We start from the raw sequence: 10,645 nt of genomic DNA, 5'->3' as shown, positions 1-10,645 counted from the left end.
CTGGCTTCTTTCCTTCTTCAACCAACATCCAATCCAGATGTGGATTCTTTCCTTCATTTTTGGTAGGACCTGAGGTCTCTGTGGGTCGACTTTTTGTTGCTGGCTCAGCCTATCCCTGACCCAACAGTCGCTATTTGAACCAGGTATTAGGTATTTGATAGAATTTCTGGAGAGGCTAGAGAACTGGGCTTGGTTGTTAGCGAGTTTCAAAGCAGCCGCGAGAAATGGCCAACCACTGCACTGGACTGTTCGTGAAACTTCCCTGCCACTGCCATTTGCCACACCCTGGACACCAGGGATGGACTCCAAAACCTCCAGTGAAGCTGAACTAGGAAGTCCAGGTGCCTCACTCATGACACTTGTCAGATTTGATCTCTCTTTGCAGAGCCAGTACTCACACTGGTCATCTCTGTCTCCTAATCCTAAGCAGTGTGTCTTCTTGCTGAAAGACAGGTCACATGCTGAGACTACCTACAAGGGAGTCTTGGGGAATGTAGTTTTAGCATTCCAGCCTCCCAGAACAAGAAAGAACACTAGAGGGAAGTTAGAAAGGGTGTTGAGTGAGGCATCTGCAATATCCACCCCACCCTAAAGGGAATGGGAACTCCCCACATTACTCATCTGGGATGAAGGAGTTCCCATCTTTGGGCCTGGGTTCTGGGAGTCTAGACAGGAGGATGTTCCTGGATGGTGGAGGGAAAACAGTGTCTGGCCAGGGAGGCAGGCTGGGAGATAGATAAGGAGTTAATGCAGCAGGGAATCTGCTAGAATGGCTTGGTACCTGAAGGGCTCCTAAGATAGCCACATCTAGGAGACACCATACATGACTCTCTGTGACAGTGGAGTACAGTTGTTAACAGTACAGACTCCGGAGCCAGTCTGCTGGGCTTGAATGCAAGATCCACCCTTATTAGCTGTGTGACCTTCGGTTTTATATACGTATATATGTGTGTCGTGCATGTGTATGTGTGTGCACATGTGTGTGTTTGTGTGTGTCTAGGTCCAGCTTTCCCTGGTAATGGGTCTGTATCCATGCTAAGGTGGTGACAGTGATGAGAGAGAAGGGGAGGAGTAGCCCTTCCTACCTGACATTCTCTCTCTATTACTAACCTTGGAAGATCGGAGTACTCTTTTATTAAGAAAGACAAATTAAGAGTTTGGACTTACACACTACTATATATAAAATGATAAACAACAAGGACCTACTGTATAGTACAGGGAACTATATTCAATATCTTATAATAACCTATAATGGAAAAGAATCTGAAAAATAATATATATACATATATCTGAATCACTTTGCTATACACCTGAAACTAAAACAACATTGTAAATGAACTATACTTCAATTTTTAAAATAGTAAAAAAAAAAGAAGAGGAAGAAAGTGAATAGTTTTCCTTACACAGGGAGCCTGTCTCTCTACCTGAGGAACAACAGAAAATTGCAGAGGAATTACAAAGGATTCCCTTAAGCAAATGAGCTCCTATATCATAATTACAGATTAAAAGGTTTGATGGGTTGTATCAGTTATCTAGTACTGTGTAACAAATCACCCCCAAAACTTAGTGCCTTCAAACAACAACTTATTATCTCTCATTCTTCTGTGAGTTGGCTGGGCAATTCCTCTGCTGGTCTTGTTTTTGTTCACCCACACAGCTGCATGCAGCTAGCTGGCTGGTTGGCTGGGCGGGCAGTCTAAGTTGGCCTCCCTCATGTGTCTGGTCATTGGTACTGGCTGTGGTTGCCTGATTCTCCTCCATCGGTCTCTCAGTCTCCTGTAGGCTAGATTCACTGCCTCAGGTTGACAGAGACCCATCTCTCCCAGTGCTCCGGAAAGTGCGGGCAGCACTGCAAGGCCATGTAGGAACTCAAGCCACCTCACTTTCACCACGTTCTATTGGTCAAAGCAAACAAGGCCAGTCCAAATTCAAGAGAGTGGAGAAATGGACATTACCTCTGGATGAGATGAGCCCCAAAGTCACACTAAAAAAGGGAGTGCCTCCTGGGATGTGGGCGTGGGGGAGGGGCAGGGGGACAGGATCTGTTGTCACTAAACAATCCATCACACACAGGAGGTAAATTCAGAACTGACACAATAATTAAGGATTCAGTGATGATACAGAAATTCCAAGTACAATACCAATCTTCTTAACAAGGCAAACACACCATCATTGTGATTAATAATTTCCCGCTGTTTTTCTTGAAATTCAGAAAAATTGAAAAACGATTTTTGCGCTACTGTAGTTGAAGGCAGAACTTTTCAGTAACCACTTCATGATGAAATGAATAAGCTCCGTAGGTTTTTTAAATTGTAGCTTAAAAGTAATCCACTCATAACAGAAATATTACCTTCAAAAGGCCCCTCCAGGGCTTCCCTGGTGGCGCAGTGGTTGAGAGTCCGCCTGCCGATGCAGGGGACACGGGTTCGTGCCCCGGTCCGGGAAGATCCCACATGCCGTGGTGCGGCTGGGCCCATGAGCCATGGCCGCTGAGCCTGCACGTCCGGAGCCTGTGCTCCGCAATGGGAGAGGCCGCAACAGTGAGAGGCCCGAGTACCGCAAAAAAAAAAAAAAAAGCCCCTCCAAGCCCCAAGAGTCTAGAATTCCAGGACCTACATTAAGACTCAAAGGACTCTATTGGCTCCTGTTACTGAAAATGTCATAGTTTTCAAGTGTCTCTGGCATGCTCCCTCATTGAATGAAATCTTAGGGGCTTTTCAGATCATTCAAATGAGTTTATGATGGGCCCTTCGTAGAAAGAGAGGTAAAAATCCTCCCTTCTCCCTTATTTCAAAACTTTCACCTGGCTCATGCTTGAGAACAGACTGAGTGTGACCACCGCTGCAGGGAAGTGCCCTCCTGGCAGCCCTGAGGGGCCGCTCCCCTTCAGGCTGCTGGTGACAGAGCCAGCCCTGCACAGAGTTGTTTCCCTTCCCCAGCCATCACCATTCTTATCTGTCCAGTTGAGAGGCGCTGGATTAAAGCTGGGCCTGGTCAGGGGCAGCAGCACAGAGGGAGTGCTGAGGTTTGCAAGGAGCTGGTATCATCCCCAGAGCAGGTGAGCGCACAGGGCTTACCTGAGAAATGCATGACTCTCCACACCTGTGCCTGCCTGGGCTGGGGATTCTTTTTCCTTCTTCCCACTTTCTTTACAAATTCGATTTTCAGTTGGTACTTTTGAAGATGACTGTGCCGTTGTTACAAGATTCAAAAATCTTTTCTTTTGAACAATGTTTTTGTTGTGGCAGGAGAGACAATATTTAACAGTTTTTCATTTCTGTAAACCATCTTACGTCTTCCAAAAACGTGTTTTAAACTCATAACTTACAGATCATCATAAAAGACATCCCAGAGACCATTCTATTAATTGAACTCAATGAAAAAATAAAATGCAAAGTTGGATGAGCAGAATAACCAAAAGGCTGAAAGGAAAAACAACAAAGCATTAAAGGTATTTATTTGGGGAGATTAGGACTTTGATGATTTTTTCCTTCTCTTTTCTTGAATTTTAACATTTTTATTGTAAAAATAAATTTGTACATACAGGAATTTTACCACATGTTTAGGGAGCAATTAAGAATTTTGTTTTCACTCCTAAAATAATACATTAGCTTGTTTGTATAGATTGATGTGAAAACAGTGGCTTGCCGTTTATTTTATATTTGACTCTAATTTTATGGCCAGGGATTAGCCCTACGACAGCAAATACAGGCTAGATTTACAATGTCAGTGTCTTTCTTCTCCAAGGAAAGCATATTAAACTCCCACTCTGGTGCCGGGGCCATCTCAACCTGAAAGCTCAGTAAGTAGCCTTTAGACTTACCTTCAAATAGAAACAAACAAACTGAACAAGAAGAGAAGGAATGTTGTCTGCAACAATTTCAAATATGTACTACCAGCTTTCTTTTTTGAGCAGTGCTCTTGACCAGAAATCCTAGGAGAGACTGGCTTATCAGTTGATGGAAGAAAGATATTCAAGGAGAAATCCATGCAGACACTGTTAGCCAGTGACCAGCACTGAACGCACAAAATGATAAGAATGCCAGTGTTTAAAAGAGCTGGAACTTTTTGAAACAGAGTAGTACATGGACTTTGTCAATCTGATGTTTTAACGAGGAAATAGATGCCACCATTTTACTTTGTCAACTTTCTTTTTTGGTGGGGGGGATGATGTTGTTTCTGAAGATGCTAATTATATCTCAAGTTGCAGCCAAGGAAAAGTTGCTACCACTGTTGCTACCAGCGCTTGGGCTCATAACTGGGTATTTTTGTGAAACAGTAGTGCTGGAAGTCTTTTAACGTCACTTAAAAATACAAATATTTTAAGCTTTCCCAAATTTCCAATTTTTAAAGAAAAATCATTAAGGCAATTTCTATCCCCAAGAATGCAAATGACAGAGAAGTATTTAAAGTGAGATTTCTCTCTTCTACAATAGTAACGTTTCCTTTAATACAGTGAGGTATCGTTAAACCAATAAATGAGAGTCAATTTGTATATTTTACCTTTTAAATTAAGCATAATAGATGGTATGATTCAGTCCCACAAAACATGTTTTGAAGTAGATAAATCTGCTTGTAGTAACTTCACAAATGTTCCTTTGACTTAGGATTTATTATTTCAACTGTCTCTGGTGAGGGCATTTCATATGCTTATAAATCTCTTTCATTTCTTTTTTGTGCTTTAGTGCTTCATGTTAATGGACTCCATAACTGTTACATAAGACAAATCTATCTGCAAAGGTTTAGGAACAAACATTTATACCAAGACTGTAAAAGTTGGCAGCCTTGGTGAATAGTAAATAACAGTGAATAGGAGTGAACATAAATATGCAGATCAATTAAATAACAGATTGCCTCCAAAGAATTTTTTAAAACGTTGCCTGTCGAGGTAGACACATCCAGCACTCAGGTCAATGCAGGATGAAGTAGGAATCATTAGGGTTTCATAGCATTCAACTTTAGTTCTCTCAAGTAAATAGATTTTCCCTAATTTTTGGAATATAATCAGTGTTTAATCAATCTATTTCACTTTAAGTTGCAAGAATCATATTCACTGGCTCTCCACTTCTCCTCCCTTCCCAGTCATCATACTCAAACCCAACTATGCTTCTATGTTCCCTAAAGTAACCATTTTTGACCACTGACTTTAAGTTAGATAATTGTGAAATTTCACACTAGAAATTCATAGAAACAGGCATATTAGAGTTTCAGATGAACTTCAATTCCTCAGTCTTATCTGTTCCTAACAACCTTAGCTCACACGGTTAAAGGGGATATTGTAAGCAAGTGTCTTGCACATAGTAGGAACTCAATGAAGGTGAGATTTCCCTTCTGCAGTCTTTCTCAGTGGGTTGAATCTCCACCTCATACTCTCAGGGACATTGATTGGCATGAAAGAAAAGTCACTTTACATAGTTTAAACCCATTTCATATACTCATCCTACCTTTGAAGATCCTTGAGAGCAGGAAACATGCATCTTCGAATCTTCATTTTTGTACCCCAGTTCCTAGCGTGTTTAAGTGTCAACAAAAGTCAGTGCTACTGCTTCTCTTCTGGTTGGCGAAGGAGGTCTGGGAGGGTGCGAATGGGGCATCCTGGTTAGCAAATAAAGGCAAGATTACTTTTTAACTCCTTTAAGACTTTTTCACTGAAGTTTGGCATGGGCAGTCCACTAAGGGAGAACCTTTGAGTAAATATGTAGCTCTAGAAAAAAATGTGTTATGCACATTAAAGATGGAGAGAGCCCCAGTAATTTCATTCCAATACTGAGTCCTAGCCAGACCCCAGTGCTTCTCTGTGATCTAAGGTGACTGCACCCTCATCTTAACACTTGAAAGAAATTTTCCAGGCAAAAACTCACCATTCAAATGCTATAGTGAACAAAAGCCTTAGGCATTTATTTGCTAAACATGAATTTAATTTAGCAAAGTTTCATTGTAGTTTGAGGGAAGGTAATATTTGACTCAACTAAGGCATTATTTACAAATGAGGAAAAAAGTTAACACAGTGGACAAAACATAAAGGGTTGAATGACACTGAAATGTAGCTTTGAGAGCCACATTTATGTTAAAAGCAGCAGAAATGTAAAACTTCCTTATGATATACTAGAAAAAAACCTAAATATGATAAAACTGTAGTCTCTGGTACTCATAAATCATTAGTAAGCACTCTTTAAGTTAGATAATTGTGAAATTTCACACTCGAAAGCACTCTTTCTTTGTGATGAATCAAAACTACAACAAAAGTGGCAAGCTATAAATATATACCTCCACTGTTTATTTTGCCACTACAAAAGATAACTGCCAACAGACTGGCTAATCCCTTTTATAATCCATACATGCAATACATAATGTATATATTTTATATTAATCTTACATTTTATCAGTAATTTTAATTATACAATTTACACTATGATTATATCACACAAGTGCTCTTGAAACATGTGAAAGAGACCATAAAGAATGCACACAAATGAAAGTAACTGTATTTTGTAGTAACACTGATTGTAAGTGACTTTTGCATAGTTAATGACTGAGAGTTTTCTAAAGCTGGTAAGAGACATCAAGTCACAGAATTAAGAAGGCTTATGCATCCCAAGCAGGATAAATGAAAAGAAATCTACGCTTAAGCAAATTCTAGTATAACTGCTTTAAAAATCTAATATAGAGAGAAAAATATTAAAATCATCCAGATTTTGAAAAGATAGATTACTTCCAAAGGAGTAATAGCAGATTTCTCAGTAGAGATAATGGAAACTAGAAGTCAAAAGAAATGGCATATGCAAACTGCTGAAAGGAAATAATTTTATACCGAACAAAAATATCCTTCAGGAATGACATTTCCAGATAAAAATAAAATAACTTCTCATCAGCAGACCAGCACTTCAGGAAATACCAAATGGAGTTGTTCAGGCAGGAGAAAAATGGTCGGTGTATAAAGTTAGATATACAGGAAGTAATGAAGAGCAAAGATAATGTAAATGTGCGGATAAATCTAAATGTGTAAGATTTTATTAGGCAATACTGATTTTTATGTGTTGTGGGGGTAAAAATACAATACATGACAAGACCTGCATACAATTGCAGAGAAGGCAAATGGAAGTAAAGTGTCCTGAGGGTTTACAGTATCCAGAAAGAGAGTAAGACTAACAGGTAACACTAGGCTTTGAAAAATCAAGACTGCATGTTGTAATCTCTAGTAAAACTACCGAAACAGTATTAAAAGGATGAGTAAATGTCAGACTAGTAGAGGAGGAAGAGAGAATACTAACATCTGTTCCATCAGCTCAGAGTAAGCCAAAAAGAGAGAGAAAGAGGAACATGAAATAGGGTACCAACAGAAATAAAATATGAAGACATTAGATTTAAATACAAACATGTTAAGTAAATACATTAAATGTAAACAGGCTACGTATTCTACGTAAGATAAAGATGACCAAACTTCATTAGAAAAACAATTTATGCTGTTTACAAGAAATATATTAAGCTATAAGGACAGATAGATTGAAAGTAGAATCATAGGAAAAGATAAAGCAGGCATTCAGTAGCCAAAAGAAAGATGGTGAGTTATAGCACTATCAGACTTCAAGGCAAAAAACATTACTAGAAAGAGCAACACTTTATAATTACAAAAAAATTCAACTTATTGAAAAATAATATTGGATTTTTTTGCACTCAATAAAGTTGCCTAAAACACATAAAGAAAAATTTACAGATCTATGAGGAGAAATAGACTATCTGCAGTCATAATGAGAGATTTTAATGCACTCCTATAGTAACTTTTATAAACCTTATAACACGCAGATAAAAAGTCAGTAAGGATAGAGACGAAATGCAGGATTGACAAACTTGATCTAATACATAGAATATTGAGTCCAGCAAGGACAGAATGCACTTAATACATGGGAAACAGTTTCCCCCACAAAATCGACTAGATCCAATGTCATAAACCAACTCTCCATATGTTTTAAAAGAATGAGATAATAAAAAGTATATTTTCTCACCACAATACAACTAAGCTAGAAATCACTAACAAAAAGATTTTTAAAATGTTATGTTGTGGAAATAAAGTACTACACTTCTAAGTAACATGGCTTTTTTCTGAAGTGTAAATTAGAAAATATTTTTAACTGAATGATAATGAAAATACTACATATCAAAACTTTAGATGTGGAAAGCATCTAAAGTTGTGCTTCTTATGGGGAATTTTATCATTTTAATTGCACATAGAGCAATAAAAGAAGAAAGGCTAAAAAAATTGATGAATTGAGGAAAGTAAGTCAGACAAAGACAAGTACTATATGATCTCTTTTAGGTGGTATCTTAAAAAAAAAAAGCAAGCAAACAAACAAAAAAAAACAACTAAGCTCATACAGAGAAGAGATGGTGACTGTCAGAGGTGGCAGTTAGGGATGGGAGAAATGGGTATCTATTTTTTTGGTTTTATTTTTAGTTTAAATAAATTGAAAAAAATAACCTAAGTTCTTTGTGTCTTAGTTTTCAGGATTCTTTCTTCTCAGGAATGTTGTTATTCATGGATTAATAAAAAGAAGAATTTGGCTTACACAACAGTGAGAGCTAAAATACTTGCCCCTGACACACACACCTATTAGAATGGCTAAAATCCAAAACACTGACAACACCAAATGCTGACAAGGATGTGGAAGAACAGGAACACTCACTTATTGCTGGTGGAAACGCAAAATGGTACAGCCACTATGGAAGACAGTTTGGCAGTTTCTTACAAAATGAAACATACTCTTACCGTATGATCCAGGTATCACTCTAAGAGGTATTTACCCAAAGGAGTTGAAAATTTATACCTACACAAAAACCTGTGCACAGAGTTAATAGCATCTTTATTCATAATTCCATAACTTGGAGGCAGTAGGTGAATGCATAAACAGTGGTACACCATACCATGGAGTGTTATTCAGCAATAAAAACAAATGAGTTATTAAGCCATTAAATGACATGGAGGAAATATAAATGCATACTGCTAAGTGCAAAAAAAAAAGAGTCTACTTCAAGGACATAGAAAATAATAGGAAATTAAACTCAAAGAAAGAGAAGGAAGGAAATAAAGTTAAGAACATACACTAATGAAATAAAATCAAACCAAACATAATCATCAGCTCCATTGATGGAGCTGTTGAAGAAAAAAGAAAAATAAATAGCCAATGTCAGGAATGAAAAAAGAAGACCTGACTATAAGTTCTGCAGACCTACAAAATTATAAAAAGATATATTAAATAACTTTATGTAAGTAAATTTTAAAATATAAATGAAGCAAATTCCTCAAAATATACATGTAAAAACTGACAGAAGAATAGAAAATTTAAATAATCCTTCAACCATTAAAAAAATTAAACCTATAATTTAAAACTTTACAATAAAGAAAACTCTGGGCACATATGGCTTGTAAGAAACACTCAAGGAAGAAATAACGGCAATCTTTCACAAGTCTTTTCAGAGAACAGGAAAAATACCTACCATTTGCCGATTCATGTTAAGGTGCTAGAATAACCCTGATTAAAAAAAAAAGTACTGAAAGGAAATTCCAAAAAAGAAATTTTTAAGCTGGTCTGATTTGTGAATATAGATGCAAATATCCTAAACTTAAGAATAACAAACTTACCCATTAACATAAAAATGGAATGTTGGTGATTTGCTTGGTCTGAACTGGAAAGCCAGAATCAATTTATTTACTGTTTTTGTTTTCCTGAATTCATTTCAGAAGTAATGCTTTTTTTCAGTTCTTGTTAAGTTTGTTTTATATATATATATATATATATATATATATATATATATATATACACACACACAGCAATAGAAAAAAAGGTCAATACATGTTGGGCATATTCCAGAAAGCAAGGATAGGTTAAGATTTAAAAATCAATGCAATTCACCACATTTACAGATTAAGGGAATATCACCTGATTATTTTGGTTGATTTCAATACATGATGTTGATTTAATTCATGATAAAACCTCTTAACAAACTAGGACTAAGAAAGGAATTTTCTTAAGTCAAAACAGAGTATCCCCACCCAAAAGAACATTCAGCAAATATCAGACTTAATGATAAAATATTGAAAGCTTTCCTTCTGGCATTAGGACGGACAAGTTTATTATTAGTTTCCTAGGGTCTTCACATGGTGTCTTCCTCTGTGTGTGTCTTTGTCACTCCTCTTTTTACAAGGACACCAGTCGTATTGCCGTAGGGCCAACCTACTCCAGTACAATCTCATCTTAACTTGATTACATCTGCAAAAAACCCTATTTGGAAATAGGGTCACATTCACATATACTGGGGTTTAGGACTTCAATGTACACTTTTGGGGGCAAAATTTAATCCAAAAAACAAGGACTCACCCTATTGTCACTTCTTTTTGTACTGAAGGTCCTGGCCGTGCAATAAGGCAAGAAAAAGAAATAAAAGGTATAAAGATTAGAAAGGAAGAAGTAAAACTGTCATTATTCATGAATAATATAGTTGTCTCTGTAGAAAATCCTAAATAATTCACAGATAAAATATTAGAATTAATAAGTTTAACAAACTGGTCTATTCAAGATTAATAAACAAAATTTATTTTACTATGATGTAATACCAAAAAACAAAAATAAGTGTTTAAAAAGATATAATT

General features: G+C 37.0%; 1 long non-coding RNA gene across 1 annotated transcript; it reads right to left on the bottom strand.

Annotated features, from left to right (window-relative positions):
- Nucleotides 1-3,542: 3,542 nt before the first annotated feature.
- On the bottom strand, nucleotides 3,543-10,470 carry LOC132517020 (uncharacterized). Its single transcript, XR_009539555.1, has 3 exons — nucleotides 10,374-10,470; nucleotides 5,445-5,595; nucleotides 3,543-4,732 (listed from the first exon to the last, which is right to left on the bottom strand). It is a non-coding gene; the product is annotated as an uncharacterized LOC132517020 (long non-coding RNA).
- Nucleotides 10,471-10,645: the final 175 nt, after the last annotated feature.

The sequence above is a fragment of the Lagenorhynchus albirostris genome, chromosome 3 (genome assembly GCF_949774975.1).
Source record: "Lagenorhynchus albirostris chromosome 3, mLagAlb1.1, whole genome shotgun sequence".
In the NCBI taxonomy this organism is placed as follows: domain Eukaryota; kingdom Metazoa; phylum Chordata; class Mammalia; order Artiodactyla; family Delphinidae; genus Lagenorhynchus; species Lagenorhynchus albirostris.
The sequence above is the reverse complement of the archived record's forward strand: the minus strand, read 5'-3'. Positions and strand labels throughout refer to the sequence as shown.